This window comes from Bufo bufo, chromosome 4 (genome assembly GCF_905171765.1).
Source record: "Bufo bufo chromosome 4, aBufBuf1.1, whole genome shotgun sequence".
Taxonomy (NCBI): domain Eukaryota; kingdom Metazoa; phylum Chordata; class Amphibia; order Anura; family Bufonidae; genus Bufo; species Bufo bufo.
This window is the reverse complement of record NC_053392.1, coordinates 273722975-273728974: the sequence shown is the minus strand read 5'-3', so window position 1 is coordinate 273728974 and position 6000 is coordinate 273722975.

Genomic DNA, 6000 nt, shown 5'->3' with positions numbered 1-6000 from the left:
AGGGAGCGTGAAGAGGAGGTGGTGTGTGAATGTGAAACACTGAAGGTTCTATTGGTGAGGTACGAGGAGATCCAGGAGAGGGACAGGTTTTTGATACCAAAGGAAGAGAGGGTGTGTAACAGGAGAGAGTGGTCAACAGTATCAAATGCAGTGGACAGGTCAAGGAGGAGGAGCACAGAGTATTGACATCTAGTTTTGGAAGTTAGTAGTATCTCTGGCGACTTTGGTTAGGACAGTTTCAGTGGAATGATTGGGTCTGAATCCGGATTGCAGCTGATTAAAAAGTGAGCAGTATGAGAGGTGGAAGGACATTATCACAGTTGGATAATTCTGGTCAGCTAATCTAAAGTCCTGTGCTGTAAAAATCTCTTGGAGACCACCCACTGGAACCCACCCACTGAAGACCCACTGGAACATTTTGCATGTCTCATGTTCATTAGCAGCCAGGAAATGGAAGAGTATGCTGGTGGTGGCAGGCAACAGGTCCAGTGTGTATTCCTGCTAGAAATAGCGGAGGTGGTCAATACTGGAAATAGGGTAAAATACCTCAGGGATGAGCTAGGTGTCACCAAGAAAGACTATAGATAATAAAAGTGAATAATGCAGCATTCTTATATTCCAAACCTGATGTGCTGTGGACCATTAGAAACTGTCATAAATAAAAAAAAGTTTGTATAAGTTACAAGAAGAATATCACTGATTGACTATCCACTGACCAAAAATCATTACTGATGTTCTACATTATATTCTGTTATCAAGTGACGATGCATCACAGAGAGCCCTTGACAAACATACAGTGGTGTTGTAATATTAAAGGGTTTCTACCACTTAGTTTTCACATAATTAGCTTTCAGACACTAGCGATCCGCTAGTGTCTGCTCTGCCAAACCATCCTAATATAATAGCTTTTGGGGCAGCCGTTTCGCAAAAAAAAGAACTTATATTGATATGCTAATGAGCCTCTAGGTGCTATGGGGGCGTCATTAGCACCTAGAGGCTCGGTCTACCTTCACAAAATGCCGCCGCCCAGCGCGTCCCTCCAGCCCGCCCATCTCCTCCGGAATGCGATCCTCCCTGTGAGCGTATGTATTCGGCGCATGCGCAGTGAATGTCTGACCGCTTCTCTGCACAGACATCTCCACTGCGCCTGTTCCTCGGAGCACTATGACGACATCGGCGCAGGCGAGATGTCTGAGCAGGGAAGCGGTCAGACATTCACTGCGCATGCGCCGAATACATACGCTCACAGGGAGGATCGCATTCCGGAGGAGATGGGCGGGCTGGAGGGACGCGCTGGGTGGCGGCATTTTGTGAAGGTAGACCAAGCCTCTAGGTGCTAATGACGCCCCCATAGCACCTAGAGGCTTATTAGCATATCAATATAAGTTCTTTTTTTAGCGAAACGGCTGCCCCAAAAGCTATTATATTAGGATGGTTTGGTAGAGCAGACACTAGCGGATCGCTAGTGTCTGAAAGCTAATTATGTGAAAACGAAGTGGTAGAAACCCTTTAATATCACCCGGTCAATATAACCCCACCCTTCATACAGATTGGCTGAGTGGTCACATTTCCTGTGGCCATTAAGGAACTGCACATAACAACGCCCAGATAGGTTATAGCTCCTCCCACTCAGCTAATTACATAGACACTCCATTCTCACCGCCCCTAACAACACTCAGCTAGTTTATAGCTCCTCCCACCTAGCTAGTTGCATAGACACTCCCCTATCACTGACACGCCCATGGACATAACATCACAGGAAATAGGACAGAGCTGCATGGACATGGTCATGGGACCACAGCCCAGAATGGGAGATATAAAGGTAAAAGAAATACATTACAAAAGTACAGCTACCTTAATGTGTGATTATTTTAAAGGATGCTGGTGAAAACCGGAACACCCCTTTAAGCTAGACCACACACTGACAGCATCTATTACTTATAATACCGTAACATCATCTTCTATAAAAACAGTAAGATGAACTAAACATATCACATCTTGCAAGTGCCAAGAGAATTTCCTTACACTTGAATACAGTAAATGACTACATACATGACTAGCTAAGCATAATTGTCAGAGATTGCTGTCATATACAGTTCTTTGCAGGCAATGCAAACTCTCCCATCCATGCACTCCTGGCTCTGCAGAATTGCAGATATCCTAAAGAGTCATTTCCCACTGCGCTGGAATGCAAAGTTCAGCATATAAGCTGTTTACTGTATGGTTTCTGTGGTTGCACACAATAGATTGATCTCTCTTCAGACTACACTGATATCTTAAATAATTCTTGCCATTAAATGCACACACAGCCCAGCAGTGGGCAAAAGACAATGGATTAAAGAACAGCCAAGGCCATGGAGAAAAGGTAGAGAAATATACAGTACAGCTGCATAATTCCCTATTTTCTCCACTTGTACTCAATGGTTCAATGAGGGTGCAGTAATTAAAAATAAGATAATTGGTGTTTGATGTGCTGCAGCTACAACAAAAACATGAAAACAACTGCAGAAATTAAGTTTCATGTGGATGATGTTCTTAAAATGATATATAACATCTAATTGCTCACAAACATTTCCACTTTGTACCTTATTTTTTTATCAAAATGCAGTGGAAATCGAGAATAGCACATAATTATATACGAGTTTACAAAAGGGTTCTGCCATTTCTATAGCTCATTAGGATAGTTGGCTCCTGCTTGATCTTTAGCTTGTTCTTTGCTGCCCTCAAGTGGATCACTGAGGTATTACATCCATCTGACGCTTGTAAGTACATCCACTATAAGTAAATATCATTATTTGGCTTAACAAAACAAATTTAAACATAATGTCGTTTTATTTTCAGGCTTTTGTATGACATAGTCTGCAAGGTTAAACTAAATGCTCTCGCATTTATTATTGAACGCCGTAAGTAGTTGTGGATTTATGTTGCAAAGTGAACTCTATTGAAAGCTTTTTTTCATATTATTTAGTTTCTATGGAAACCATTTTCAAAAAGCAAATTTCTAACAGAGATAAAAGCTGTTTGAGGAATCACAAGTACCAGAATTATTTGTGCACTTGTGAGATTCATTTGAAAAAGGGCGAGGTAGAGTCGTGCATGATATTATGTTTTCTAGCGGTGGTCAGGACTTTATTAACTCATTGATTGCTGCAGGCTTCAGCAGCATGATTATTTAGGCAATTAATGGGTTGATTATCTATGAAAACAAATGCCAACGAGAGAAAGTCTTATTGTTGGCTGTGATATGAGTAGTGTATGTGGAGCAGCTGTGCTCACACTGTATTGTCTATTAACATGTTAATTAGACCATATCCCCCAAGCATAGCATGAAAGACAGGGATAGACATGATAAAGTTGGAGTTCATCTGGAATTAACTATAATTAAGTCCATTTCAGTTAAACCCGATGAATCCATAGCAGATACAACAAATGTGCTAACACTCACTAACTAACGGATAACCAAATGTCACTTACAGTACTTGATTACCTACAGTACGTTATGGGAGTTATGCTATGCTAATATACATTAACAGATGTATTCTGGAAACTCCTTTGCTGTAGAAGTAGAAAATGACATGTCTAGCGTGTCTAAAAAAATAATAATCGTATGCCTAGTTGGATCAGTTTAAAACATACATTTCAATGTACATATGAGAGCCTAGTGACCAAGCCTCTGTGGCAGCATGTGTATTTCTGTGGTCGGTCATGCCCTGCTTGTTCAGATGCTGCGTGTACAGTGACGAACAGAAGTATTTGAACACCCTGCGATTTTGCAAGTTCTCCCACTTAGAAATCATGGAGGGGTCTGAAATTTACATTGTAGGTGCATTCCCACTCTGAGAGACAGAATAAAAAAATTTTCAAAAAAAACAGGAAATCACATTGTATGATTTTTAAAGAATTTATTTGTCCTGCACTGATGAACATAAGTATTGAACACCTGAGAAAATAAGTGGAAATATTTGGTACAGAAGCCTTTGTTTGCAATTACAGAGGTCAAACGTTTCCTGTAGTTCTTGACCAGGTTTGCACACACTGCAACAGGGATTTTGGCCCACTCCTCCACACAGATCTCCTCTAGATCTGTCAGGTTTCAGGGCATTGCTGAGCAACACAGAGTTTCAGCTCCCTCCAAAGATGTTCTATTGGATTTAGGTTTGGAGACTGGCTAGGCCACTCCAGAACCTTGATATGCTTCTTATGGAGCCACTCCTTGGTTATCCTGGCTGTGTGCTTCGGGTCGTTGTCATGTTGGAAGACCCAGCCACGACCCACCTTCAATGCTCTGAGGGAAGGAGGTTGTTGCTCAAAATCTCACAATAAATGGCCCCATTCATCCTCTCCTTAATACAGTGCAGTAATCCTGTCCCCTTTGCAGAAAAGCACCCCCAAAGCATGATGTTACCACCCCCATGCTTCACAGTAGGGGTGATATTCTTGGGATGCAACTCATCCTTCTTTTTTCTCCAAACACGACGAGTGAAGTTTAGACCAAAAAGTTCTACTTTGACTCATCTGACCACAAGACTTTCTCCCATGCCTCCTCTGGATCATCCAGATGGTCATTGGCAAACTTCAGATGGGCCTGGACATGTGATGACTTGAGCAGGGGAACCTTCCTTGCAATGCATGATTTGAAACCTTGACGGCGTAGTGTTCTACCGACAGTGACCTTTGAAACTGTGGTCCCAGCTCTCTTCATGTCATTTACCAGCTCCTCCCTTGTAGTTCTGGGCTGATTCCTCACCTTTCTTATCGTCAGGACCCCACCTGGTGAGATCTTGCATGGAGCCCCAGTCCGAGGGAGACTGACAGTAGTCTTTAGCCTCCATTTTCTAACAATTGCTCTAACAGTTGATCTATTTTCACCAAGCTGCTTGGCAATTGCCCCGTAGCCCTTTCCAGCCTTGTGGAGGTCCACAATTTTGTCTCTGGTATCTTTTGACAGCTCTTTGGTCTTGCCCATGGTAGTAGTTGGCATCTGACTGACTGTTGGGTGGACAGGGGTCTTTAAAGAGCTCAGACAGGTGCTACTGAGTTAGATTAATGAGTGGAGTAGAGGTGGACTTTTTAAAGGCACAGTAACAGGTCTTTGAGAGACAGAATTCTTGCTGTTTCTCAGGTGTTCAAATACTTATGTTCAGCAGTGCAAGACAAATAAATTGTTTAAAAATCATACAAAGTGATTTCCTGAATTTATTTTATTTTGTCTCTCAGAGTGGGAATGCACCTTCAATGTGAATTTCAGACCCCTCCATGATTTGTAAATGGGAGAACTTGCAAAATCGCAGGGTGTTCAAATACTTCTGTTCCTCACTGTATATAAAGAGAAACGTTACCTCTCAGCAAGGCTTCTGCGATAGAATAACTCAATACATATGGCATCCGATGACGCATGGCAGAATCTGACACAAAATATTCCATATGCCTAAACGCATTACGGTACAGTAAGGGACCTTATACGTGTATTATAAATGTGTACTACTTGGAGAGTGTATAAAACAGTAATATGGTCATGAGCTTCACGCTTTGTTCCCTGGCACATTGTGGCATAGTCCTGGATATTGTATGCACAGTGGCATAAGCACAGAACATAAAATGGCACTGGATAAAAAATGTATGGATACGAATCATGGAAATAATAGCCTATATTGGCTGCGGCACATACATCAATATAGTTGTTCCGGTTCAGTGCAGAAGGACGCTGGGGAAGGGGTCTTATAAGTGGAGAAAGAGGCAGTTTTCTCTTGTAATATAAATTAAGGTGGATTTAGACTGCCTGATTCTTGGGAAGATTATCGGGAACGACCGTTCCTGCAAATGCTCGTTCCCGTCATTCTGCCCCTGTAAACGAGCTGCTGATCACCCGATGACCGAGCGAAACGCTTGTTCATTGGGTGATCCTGTCATTCATGCAGGCACCTAAATTATAGTTTCTGGGCAGCAAATTGTGCTGTGTAAACAGCGATCTGCTGCCCAGAAACAGTGCAGCTTTATGAG